This window comes from Rhinoraja longicauda, chromosome 14, assembly GCF_053455715.1.
Source record: "Rhinoraja longicauda isolate Sanriku21f chromosome 14, sRhiLon1.1, whole genome shotgun sequence".
In the NCBI taxonomy this organism is placed as follows: Eukaryota; Metazoa; Chordata; class Chondrichthyes; order Rajiformes; family Arhynchobatidae; genus Rhinoraja; species Rhinoraja longicauda.
This window is the reverse complement of record NC_135966.1, coordinates 10,942,833-10,955,874: the sequence shown is the minus strand read 5'-3', so window position 1 is coordinate 10,955,874 and position 13,042 is coordinate 10,942,833. Positions and strand designations below refer to the sequence as shown.

Here is a 13,042-nt window from a genome sequence, read left to right as displayed (position 1 = left end):
TACTTGCTCCTCCAGCAACTCAAGTAGTATTTGCAGAACAGCACATTCCTAAACATCAGGAGAGTCTGAGGATCTCTACCCAGTCTGTGTCTGGTTAGCTGGTGATGTAAGGACTGGGGGAGCAATCAGTCAGACCTCTGACTAGGAAGCCCACATAAGAACAAGCCCAGAGACGGCAACATAGGTCTCTAATGTAATCTCCTCTGTGATTAAGGCAACTGACTCTGCCAAAACTCACACCAAAAAGGACATTTGATGGAGGAAGGCTGCTGAAGAAAAATGGAACGGCAGCCTTTCAAGGAGCAAGCAGGGAGTAGAAAATTGGCAGGAAGAGGGTTTGGCTTGGCCAACGATTTTACAGGCCAAAACAACCAGGCTGGGACCCATTTTCAAACTGCAATTGATCTTTTTTTGAATGAATTGTTGTTTGAATACTACACCTTTGGGGCCCACATACAGACTGCTCTCTGTGTTATATGTGCTTACTTCTTGCATCTCCAGAGACGCTGCCTGACCCGAGTTGCTCCAGCATTTTGTGTCGAGCTTCAGTATAAACCAGCATCTGCTGTTCCTTCCTATATATTGATCGATAAAGATTTGGATCAGGAACCTTCCTCAAAGTGATGTTTGAGGAAGGGGTACTGACCCGAAACGTCGCCTGTCCATGTTGTCCACAGATGCTATTATCTTTTGTCTATTGTCTATGCTGCCTGACCCACTGAGTTACTCCAACACTCTGTGTTTTTTTACAACCAGCGTCTGCAGATCCTTGTGTCTCCAGAAAGTCCCTGCATTGACAGTCCCAGGCGGCATGGTGGCGCAGCGGTAGAGTTGCTGCCTTACAGCGCCAGGGATCCAGGTTCGATCCAGTCTACGGGTGCTGTCTGTGCGGAGTTTGTACGTTCTCCCCGTGACCTGCATGGGTTTTCTCCGAGATCTTCGGTTTCCTCCCACACTCCAAAGACGTATAGGTTTGTAGGTTAATTGGCTTGGTATAATGTAATGTAATAAACCTGACCTGATAAGGGGACTCGAGGTAAATGAGCCATTAGGAGGCAGTGACCACAATATGATAAGTTTTACTCTACAAATGGAGAGGGAGAAGGGAAAATCGGAGGTGTCAGTATTACAGTATAGCAAAGGGGATTACAGAGGCATGAGGCAGGAGTTGGCCAAAATTGACTGGAAGGAGGCCCTAGCAGGGAAGACTGTGGATCAGCAATGGCAGGTATTCCTGGGAATAATGCAGAAGTTGCAGGATCAATTTATCCCAAAGAGGAGGAAAGATTCTAAGGGGAGTAAGAGGCACCCGTGGCTGACAAGGGAAGTCAAGGACAACATAAAAATAAAAGGGAGGAAGTATAACATAGCAAAGAAGAGTGGGAAGCCAGAGGATTGGGACTCTTTTAAAGAGCAACAGAAGATAACTAAAAAGGCAATACGGGGAGAAAAGATGAGGTACGAGGGTAAACTAGCCAATAATATAAAGGAGGATAGTAAAAGCTTCTTTAGGTATGTGAAGAGGAAAAAATAGTCAAGGCAAATGTGGGTCCCTTGAAGACAGAAGCAGGGGAATTTATTATGGGGAACAAGGAAATGGCAGAAGAGTTGAACCGGTACTTTGGATCTGTCTTCACTGAGGAGGATACAAACAATCTCCCAGATGTTCTAGTGGCCAGAGATCCTAGGGTGACAGAGGAACTGGAGGAAATCCACATTAGGCAGGAAAAAGTTTTGGGTAGACTAATGGGACTCAAGGCTGATATATCCCCAGGGCCTGATGGTCTGCATCCCAGGGTGCTTAAGGAGGTGGCTCTAGAAATTGTGGACGCATTAGTAATGATTTTCCAATGTTCTATAGATTCCGGGTCAGTTCCTGTGGATTGGAGGGTAGCTAATGTTATCCCACTTTTCAAGAAAGGAGGGAGAGAGAAAACGGGAAATTATAGACCAGTTAGTCTGACATCAGAGGTGGGGAAGATGCTGGAGTCAATTATAAAAGACGAAATTGCGGAGCATTTGGATCGCAGTAACAGGATCGTTCCGAGTCAGCATGGATTTACGAAGGGGAAATCGTGCTTGACTAATCTACTGGAATTTTTTGAGGATGTAACTAGGAAAATTGACAGGGGAGAGCCGGTGGATGTGGTGTACCTCGACTTTCAGAAAGCCTTCGACAAGGTCCCACATAGGAGATTGGTGGGCAAAATTAGAGCACATGGTATTGGAGGTAGGGTACTGACATGGATAGAAAGTTGGTTGACAGACAGAAAGCAAAGAGTGGGGATAAATGGGTCCCTTTCAGAATGGCAGGCAGTGACTAGTGGGGTACCGCAAGGCTCGGTGTTGGGACCGCAGCTATTTACAATATACATCAATGACTTGGATGAACGGATTAAAAGTACCATTAGCAAATTTGCCGATGATACAAAGCTAGGTGGCAGTGTGAACTGTGAGGAAGATGCTATGAGGTTGCAGGGTGACTTGAACAGGTTGTGTGAGTGGGCAGATGCATGGCAGATGCAGTTTAATGTGGATAAGTGTGAGGTTATCCACTTTGGTGGTAAGAATAGGAAGGCAGATTATTATTTGAATGGTGTCAAGTTAGGAAAAGGGGACGTACAACGTGATCTGGGTGTCTTAGTGCATCAGTCACTGAAAGGAAGCATGCAGGTACAGCAGGCAGTGAAGAAAGCCAATGGAATGTTGGCATTCATAACAAGAGGAGTTGAGTATAGGAGCAAAGAGGTCCTTCTGCAGTTGTACAGGGCCCTAGTGAGACCGCACCTGGAGTACTGTGTGCAGTTTTGGTCTCCAAATTTGAGGAAGGATATTCTTGCTATTGAGGGCGTGCAGCGTAGGTTTACTAGGTTAATTCCCGGAATGGCGGGACTGTCCTATGTTGAAAGACTGGAGCGACTAGGTTTGTATACACTGGAATTTAGAAGGATCTTATCGAAACGTATAAGATTATTAAGGGGTTGGACATGTTAGAGGCAGGAAACATGTTCCCAATGTTGGGGGAGTCCAGAACCAGGGGCCACAGTTTAAGAATAAGGGGTAGGCCATTTAGAACAGAGATGAGGAAAAACTTTTTTAGTCAGAGAGTTGTGAATCTGTGGAATTCTCTGCCTCAGAGGGCAGTGGAGGCCAATTCTCTGAATACATTCAAGAGAGAGCTAGATAGAGCTCTTAAGGATAGCGGAGTCAGGGGGTATGGGGAGAAAGCAGGAACGGGGTACTGATTGAGAATGATCAGCCATGATCACATTGAATGGCGGTGCTGGCTCGAAGGGCCGAATGGCCTACTCCTGCACCTATTGTCAATTGTCTATTGTCTATTGTCTGCAGAAGGTCTGGATATGATTGCAAAGGGATCATTGCAATCAGCATTTAGAGTATTGTGTTCAGTTCTGGGCACCATGTTATAGGAAAGATGTTGGCAAGCCAGAAAGGGTGCAGAGAAGATTTACGAGGATGTTGCCGGGACTCGAGGGCCTGAGCTGTAGGTAGAGGTTAAGCAGGCTAGGTCTCTATTACTTGGAGCGCAGGAGGATGAGGGATGATCTTAGAGAGGTGTACAAAATCATGAAAGGATTAGAACGGGAAGACGCACAGAGCCTCTTGCCCAGTGGAGGAGAAATCAAGAACCAGAGGACATCGTTTTAAAGTGAGGGGGGAAAGATTTAATAGGACCCAGAAGGGATATTTTTCACACAGAGGGTGGTGCCTGTGACCACACGGGTTTTTCCCCAAAATATGAAGAGTGTGGGTTTTTGGGTTAATTGGTCTCTGTAAATTGCCCCTAATGTTTAGGGAATAATAATAATAATAATAATGCATTACATTTATATAGCGCTTTTCAAACACTCAAAGACGCTTTACAGGGGTTACTAGAACATAGAGAAGAAATAAATAGATAAATAAGTAAACGAACAGAAAAAGGAGACAGAAGGTGAGGTGACGGTCAGTGGTTGAAGGCAGTGCTGAACAGGTGAGACTTCAGTGATGTTTTGAATGTGGTGAGTGAGGAGGAGTCTCTGACGGTTTGGGGTAGTGAGTTCCAGAGGGTGGGAGCAGTGATGGAGAAAGCCCTGTCCTCCCAGGATCTGAGTTTGGTCCGGATGGGGGGGGGGGACAGGAGGTTGGCAGCAGCAGAGTGGAGGGTGCAGGTGGGAGTGTGCCTGTGGAGGAGGTCAGTCAGGTAGGATGGGGCCAGGTTATGGAGGGCTTTGTAGGTCATGAGGAGGATTTTGTACTGGATTCTCTGGGGGATGGGGAGCCAGTGGAGCTTGTAAAGGACGGGGGTGATATGGTCACAGATCGGGGAGTGGGTGAGTAGACGGGCAGCGGAGTTTTGAATGTATTGAAGTTTACTGATGATTTTTGAGGGTGAGCCATAGAGGAGGCTGTTGCAGTAGTCCAGACGGGAGGTGATGAAGGCGTGGATGAGGGTTTCTGCAGCTGTGGAGGAGAGGGATGGACGGAGACGGGCAATGTTTTTGAGGTGGAAGAAGGCTGTCTTTGTGATGTGTTTGATGTGTTTGTCGAAGGAGAGGGTTTGATCAAAGATGATTCCAAGATTCCGGATGTGAGGTGAGGTGGATACTGGGAGACCATCAATATTGAGGATGAAGTTTTAGGTGGATTTGGTGAGCGTTTTTGGACCAATGATGATGATTTCAGATTTGTTGCAGTTGAGTTTGAGGAAATTTGATTGAAGCCAAGATTTTATTTCAGTGATGCAGTTTGTCAGTGTAGAGTGTGTGGTGGTGGAGATTGACTTGGTGGAGATGAGGAGCTGGATATCATCGGCGAAGCAGTGGACGTTGAGACCATGATGGCGGATTAATTGACCAAGGGGGAACAGGTAGAGGATGAAGAGGAGGGGGCCAAGGACTGAGCCTTGGGGGACACCTTGGGGGAGGGGAGCGGTGGGGGATTTACAGTTGTTAATGGAGATGAACTGGTGCCTGTCAGAGAGGTAAGATTTGATCCAGGATAGGGCTGTGCCGGTGATGTTAAAGGAGGTTTCAAGTCGGGTGAGGAGAATGGAGTGATTTATGGTGTCAAAGGCGGCACTGAGGTCAAGTAGGATGAGGATGTTGAGGTTGCCAGCGTCAGAGGAGAGGAAAAGGTCGTTTGTGATTTTGAGGAGCGCAGTTTCAGTACTGTGGTTGGAGCGGAATCCGGATTGGAAAGTTTCATACAGGTTATTGATAGAGAGGTGGTATTTGAGTTGAGAAGCTACAGCACGTTCCAAAACTTTGGACAGAAAGGGTAGGTTGGAGCTTGGTCTGAAGTTGTTTGGGGTGTCAAGGTTGAGACCAGGTTTTTTCAGAATGGGGGTGACAGCAGCGATTTTGAGGGATGGCGGGACGATGCCAGTGGACAGGGAGGAATGGCCGTGAAAGTGGGATAACTTAGAACTTGTATGAAAGGGTTTAGTTTAATTTAGTTTATTGTCACTTTTAGCTTATTGTCAAACTTTTCTTGTTACGTGCCACCCAGTCAACAGAAAGATTGTACATGATTACAATCGAGCCGTCCAGTGTACAGATACAGGATAAAGGGAATAACGTATAGTGAAAGTAAGAAATGCTGCTGTTGGAGTAGAGGTTTAAAAGAGTGGAGCGATTGTAATGAGTGATTGCAGATCTACTTCTAGGACCAGCATGCAGTCGCCTGGTTTCAGCGCCATCTTAATCTGGCTCAGTGGTTGGCGTGGACTTGTTGGGCCGAAGGGCCTGTTTCCATGGACTAAAAAAACTTCCTTAACTAAGACGACTGAAAAAAAAAATTTGATAAAACAGCTTTGTATGTTTAGTTTGGTTTAGTTTAGTTTAGAGATACAGCGTGGAAACAGGCCATTCGGCCCTCCGAATCCACGCCAACCAGTGATCCCCGCACACTAGCACTATCCCACACACTAGGGGCCATTTACAATTTTCACCGAAGCCAAGTTTGTACATCTTTGGTGCGTGGGTGGAAACCGGAGCACCCAGAGAAAACCCACGTGGTCTCAGGGAGAACGTACAAACTCCATGCCGGCAGCACCCGTAGTCAGGATCGAACCCGGCCCGGCCCTGTAAGGCAGCAACTCTACCTCGGCGCCATCGTGTCTTAAATGAACTTTTATTTTTAAGCATCCAACATTAGTTATGTTCACACCTGGCTGCTTGCCATTTAAAAACCACACTGGGATAGAATTTCATAACATTGTCTACAGCAAAGCACCCAGGAGGACTCATGCTCTGAGAACCATACGTACACATCTCCAAGCTCCAGAGAGCTTCGATACTTTCTAAATGAGAATGTTCTGACTCAATGGTCGCGCAGCTGTTGCTGCTCTCTGTGCTTTCTCAGAGATGATTACTTTCCTCCTTTACAGCATTTATGAAATCTTGCCTTCTTGGCAGACCTGACTGCCCGTAACAACAGTTCATCCCTGCACTGTGTAGAAAGGAACTGCAGATGCTGGCTTGAACCAAAGATGGATACAAATTTGGAGTAACTCAGCGGGGCAGACAGCATCTCTGGAGAAAAGGAATAGGGGACGTTTTGGAGTCGAGACCCTTCTTCAGACCTGTAGCCCATACAGAATTCCATGTCCAGTCTCCTCAGATTTACTGTTTGCTTAAGAACTATATATTTTATCCAGTGTGGTTGTGTAGTGGATCGTAATAAAGTCAGAGAGTCATACTGCATGCAAACAGGCCCTTCAGCTCAACTTGTGCATTCCAACCAAAATGCCCCATTAATGCTAGTCCCACCTGCCCATGTTCTTCTAAACCTTTCCTATCCATGTACCTGTCCAATGTTGCCCAATGTCCATGTACCTGCCTTTTCAATGTTGTGACAGTCCTGCATTGTAGATGCTTGAGTTTGAGTTTAGTTTATTGTCACGTGTACCGAAGTAACCAGTAGCGGAAAGACATTACATGATTACAATCGAGCCACCCACAGTGTACAGATATTTAAAAGAGTGGAGTGATTGTAATGCGTGATTACTGATCCACTTCTGTGACTGGCACACAAAGAGTCACCTGGGCTGTCACCCAGAGAGATGTGAATTGGTCGAATTCTCGGCCACAGAAGGCAGTGGAGGCCAATTCACTGGATATATTCAAGAGAGAGTTAGATATAGCTTTTAGGGCTAATGGAATCAAGGGATATGGGGCGAAAGCAGGAATGGGCTACTGATTTTGAATGATCAGCCATGATCATATTGAATGGCGGTGCTGGCTCGAAGGGCCGAATAGTCTACTCCTGCATCTATTTTCTATGTTTCTATGTCACCATCTTGGAGGGTTTATTGGAGAGAGGGAGGGAGGGAGGGATATGCATTATTTCCATTATTATATGTTCCTAAAGTCAAAGTAAAAATTTGAAAGATTAATGTTATCGCCATCAAATAGTTATTCTTGGAAATTATTATTTGATGGGATATCATTACAATGACATTTAAAAAATGGAAAACCCATTGGTTGCAACACAGAACTAAAGGACCCATGTACCAGGAGATGCGATGTGACATATATTTAAGAGGGCCCAACTATTCTAGTAGGTGTATTTATAAGATGCAAATACAAGATGCAAGTAAGATTAGCTATAGGCATACTGCTAAACAGAACAACCGTAGAAGGAGTGGCAGAGTGGTGCAGCGGTAAAGTTGCTGCATAGAAGGATGAGAGGGGATCTTATCGAAACATATAAGATTATTAAGGGGTTGGACACGATAGAGGCAGGAAGCATGTTCCCAATGTTGGGGGAGTCCAGAACCAGGGGCCACAGTTTAAGAATAAGGGGTAGGCCATTTAGAACAGAGATGAGGAAAAACTTTTTCAGTCAGAGAGCTGTAAATCTGTGGAACTCTCTGCCTCAGAAGACAGTGGAGGCCAATTCTCTGAATGCATTCAAGAGAGAGCTAGATAGAGCTCTTAAGGATAGCGGAGTCAGGGGGTACGGGGAGAAGGCAGGAACAGGGTACTGATTGAGAATGATCAGCCATGATCACATTGAATGGTGGTGCTGGCTCGAAGGGCCGAATGGCCTACTCCTGCACCTATTGTCTATTTTATTTCGGAGTCACGTGAGTGACTACGTGAAGACCCCGTCCAGCACGCGTGCGCGACATTAGCGTTCATGCAGTGCACCGCGACGAACGGGAGTTCAAGGTGCTCCCGCTACAAACTAAAAAGTCGGGCCGACAGGTAAGTTCTACCGTGGCCGTAAGTATTTTCTCTCTGGTCTGCTATAGGTCCCAAGATGACCAAGACCAGAGGAAAGAAATTTGCAGTCGCCCCCGTTCGTTTTCCGTTGAGGAACGTTCTTTGGAGGGGGGGCAAGAGGCGGCACAACTACCGAGCCGAGCCCAGCACCGCTAGTGCAGCCTGAGCAGCGGGCTGGAGGTACCTGCAGCCAGAACCGGGCGGTAGTGTCTGGACGATTCAGACGAAGATGCTACACCGCTACACAGCGGCACTGGCAGCCGCCTAAGCCTAAAACGGCTTATGGAGCAATGCTCCAGCGAGATCTGCTGAGAGCAGCAGCAGACTCGCCAAGGGAGGGCCCAGATCGCCCAGGCACTCCCGCAGTGCCCTTTAGGGGCACTGGCCATTGCCTCACCTTCGTTTGAAGGCAGCATTGGCGACCAGGTCTGGGCTGGTCAAGAAGAGGGGTTGTTGGCTGAAGATGTCCGGAGTACGCAGAGTGTACAGGATCAGGAAGAGCTGCTGGGTGTGGTCAACCGCTACGTGGACATTCCACGAGGGGGTCGGCCTTTAGAGCCGAAACTTGCAGCCAGCATTGACCACCTGTCCTCAAAAACCCTACAAGAACGGGTGGTCAATGAGGCTCTTGAGCTATACACAGCCCCAGAAAATTGTACATCATTAAATGTACCAGCTGTAAACAGCCAAATTTGGGGACATTTGGGGCAGGAACCTGGAGTTGAAGCTCCAGAAAATCCTTAAACTGACTGCAGCGATAACATCATATGCTCGGTCCATTGATGGTGTGGACATTTCCACAAATCAGCAAGATACACTAGCTCTGCTGTGCACCACTCAATACCAAATGGTTTACGGAAATTATCAAGCCTGCCCTCAACCCTAAGTTTGCGGGACTCTGCAAAACACCGGGTTCAGAACCTCCAATTCTGCTTTTTGGAAAGGATCTCCCAAAAAAGGTGAAAGACCTAGAGGAAGAATCCAAGACCTTTGGTCTCGTGAGGGCAGGCTTGGGACCGAGCAGACCTAACAAACCCAGGCGGCAGTACCTCACGGCGTCCACCAGTCATAAACCACCATATGGGACTGGTGAAAGCTCGGGGTCCGCAACCATTCCCCGTAAGCCTTTTAGGCCAGGGCCCAGAGCGGACCCCATGGAAAATGCGCCACCCCCCAACAACAACATCAACGTCAACAGCAGCCCTCTACAGCCCAGCAGACACCTCATCGTCCAGCGAAGAGGCAGAAGAAGAATTAACACCAATCACCATGGAGGTAGGTGGGTCTGGTACCTTTCGGCATATGAGCAGTAGGGACTCTATACTAACAGGGAGGAGATTGCACTTGTTTTTTGCATGCATGGGAAACCATCACTAATGACAAATACATACTAACCTGCATTCATGGCTATAAAATTGACTTTGTTCATGAAAACATTCCGCCAGTTCAGCACATACCCCAAAGGGTATTCACCCTCTCAGTCAAAGACAAACAAGAGGGTCAAGCTGAACTTGTGAGGCTACTAGCAAAAGGTGTCATTGAAAGAACAAAACATGAACCTTTGGAATTTGTGTCTACAGGGTACTTTCTAGCAGGCATTGATTTAAAAGATGCCTACTACTCAGTACCCATACACAAGGAGCACCGTAAATAATTAAAAATTTATCTGGATGAAACAGCTATGTCAATTTAAAGCCTTACCAAATGGACTAACCTCCGCTCCAAGGTTTCACTAGAAGCTTAAAACCCGCCTTGGCATTATTGACAAAACAAAAGCATATAGTCATGGCGTACTTAGATAGGGAAACCTTGGAGACAGCTATTTTGGCAGTAGCAGCCACCAAACGTTTGTTTGAAACTTTGGGGTTTGTCATACATCCAGATAAATCCAATTTTACACCGTCCACTACCATGGACTATCTTGGATTTACGATTGATACTGTTCGCATGGTTGTAACTCTGCCAAAGTGGAAAGCATCACAATTGGCACTATCATGCCACGAACTAATGCATAAACGTCAGCCAACCATACGGCAGGTAGCTAGAGCTATTGGTAAAATGGTAGCAGCTTTTCCAGCTGTACAATTTGGGCCTTTGCACTACCAAAATTTACAAAGAACAAAAGTGCACGAACTAAAGCAAAACTCAGGTCACGTTGACCGAGCATGTATTTAACTGCTGAATCCATTACAGAGTTACAATGGTGGACAAGGAACATTAGCCTCAGTTCCAGTCCCATAATTATCTCCAACCCAGTATTAACCATTCAAACGGATGCCAGTGCCTTGGGCTGGGGAGCAACTAACATGCTATCCAGCACAGGGGGCAGATGGACTAATTCTGAATCATCTTGCCTACAGACACGGGGTATCAACTATTTAGAAATGTTGGGTGCGTTTTATGGTTTAAAAGCATATGCATCTAATACGCATCATGCACATGTCCGGTTGCAATTAGATAATACCACGGTGGTGGCTTATATCAACCACATGTGTGGTATAAAGTCAATATCGTGTGATAAATTGGTCAAAAATACAGTGGCAGACACCAGGTCACGCAAATTTAACGATAACATCAAATGGATGTTAAATCCCAAAATATTTGCCGAAATTACAAAGCAAAATGGCACACCAGATATCGATCTATTTGCATCCAGGCTGAATCACCAGGTACCAACGTATGTCGCTTGGGAACCAGACCCTGAGGCAGCAGCAGTTGATGCATTCACGCTGTATTGGGGGAAAAATGTTCTTTTATGCTTTTCCTCCCTTCTGCCTCATCAGTCGGGTATTACGGAAGATTCAATTGGATTCCGTCCCCAGCAGTCCGGAATTATTAATCCACCCAGTGTCAGGCATTAGTCACCCGTGCCATGACAGAGTCAATCTCCTGGCTTGCAGATTCTAAAAAGACCTCTACTGGGCCTGGGACTGTCTGAGGACGCCATCAACATGATGACCGCATCCCACCGGGAGTCCACCAGGAGACAATACCTGACCAATATAAGGAATACTTACCTGGCAGGGGAGATACCTTGATCACTCAGGAGGTTTTCCCAGGACAAGGCTATCCCATTGCACTTCGGGTGTGCTGACGCCTGCGATGTCCCCAAATGCGGGATACTCGACTGCAAAATTTGTGGTAGTGGGGGACTGCGTTCGCTCTCTCCCCTGTTAAAATGGGAACGGTATTGCTCCAAAACAGGAACTACCTACACTACAGCGACACCCACCAGTGTTGTGCAATTCCTGGTTGGATTACATCAGGAAGGACTCAGCTACAGCGCCATAAATACAGCCAGGAGTGCGTTGTCAGCTTATTTGGTTCCAGCAGCAGGACAACTGGCTTTGGGGTCCCATCCACTAGGAATCAAAATCATGAGGGGCATTTTTAATACTAACTCCTCCAGACCAAGGTACACTCAGATCTGGGATGTCAGCATTGTGCTGACGTACCTTAGGGGATGGCCACCGCCCAGGGCACTCACGCTGGAACAACTTACACTGAAATCAGTCATGCTCATGGCACTAGTGTCAGCTTAAAGGGTACAATCCCTCCACCTTCTGAGGCTCGACAGCATGACAGAGTCATTGGACTGTTTCACATTCCATATTCAGGGACTGGTCAAACAAACTAGACCAGGTACCACGCCTCCAGTCATGGAGTTCTGGGCATATTCATCTGAACCACGGCTGTGTGCCAAGACCACCTCGCCAATTACATAGACACAACATACAACTTAAGAGGGAGAGAAAAAGCCTTATGGATAAGCCACAAGAAGCCTCATGGTCAGGTGACGAGCCAAACCATTTCAAGGTGGCTCAAGCAGGTGCTTAAGTCCGCGGGAGTCAATACGAATGTTTACAAATCTCACTCCACCAGGGCTGCATCTACGTCGGCGGCTAGTCAAATGGACGTGCCAATTGACCATACTCTGGCCAGAGCAGGATGGTCCTCGGAAAGAACTTTCCAAAGGTTTTATAATAAACCGCTGGCGCAACCTGCTACATTTGCAGACAGAATTTTAGAGTCTGCAGATAATATTTAATTTGAGCCCTGGGGAGCTCTCTGTTTTTGTTGTCATTAATAAACCTTTTTTGTTCACAAACAGGTTTCTTGATCGCGATAACATACTTCCTCCCTCTAAGGTCTTCAGACAGTGAGTGAAGCATGAGCTGGTACACGGTTCGGAATCACAGAAGCTTTGAAGTCTTCACGTAGTCACTCACGTGACTCCGAAATAAAATAGTAAGATTAAATGAGAACTTACCAGTTCGAGGTTTGATCTGTATTTTATGAGGAGTTACGATGAGGGACTACGTGCCCTCCGCTCCCACCCTTTTTTATACAGATCAACTGGTAATCAAGTTCTTATTTTTTCTTTACTATATTTATTTCAATCGTTGTGTTTTTTCTGTGAATCCACACCGCTGCTTTGAAGAATGTCGCGCACGCGTGCTGGACGGGGTCTTCACGTAGTCCCTCATCGTAACTCCTCATAAAATACAGATCAAACCTCGAACTGGTAAGTTCTCATTTAATCTTACTATTGTCTATAACAACGCCAGAGACCAGGTTCGATGCTGACTATGGGTGCTGTCTGCATAGTTTCTCCCTGTGATTGCGTGGTTTTCTTTGGGTGCTCCAGTTTCCTCCCACATTCGAAATACGTACAGGTTTGTAGGATAATTGGCTTCTGTAAATTGTTCCTAGTGAGTAGGGTAGAAGTAGTGTATGAGGTGATCGATGGTCGGCACAGACTCGTCGGGCCAAAGGACCAAGCTGTATGACTCTATGACTCTCTATAAAAG

The 13,042-nt window shown here is 46.5% G+C and overlaps 1 protein-coding gene and 1 non-coding gene across 2 annotated transcripts in view; one reads left to right on the top strand and one right to left on the bottom strand.

The window, feature by feature from the left end:
• Positions 1 to 13,042, bottom strand: part of tgfbi (transforming growth factor, beta-induced) — a 75,817-nt gene that overhangs the window by 43,574 nt on the left and 19,201 nt on the right. The gene's annotated exons all lie outside the window — the stretch shown is intronic.
• Positions 11,241 to 11,404, top strand: LOC144600269 (U1 spliceosomal RNA). The gene has a single exon (XR_013548114.1). It is a non-coding gene; the product is annotated as a U1 spliceosomal RNA (small nuclear RNA).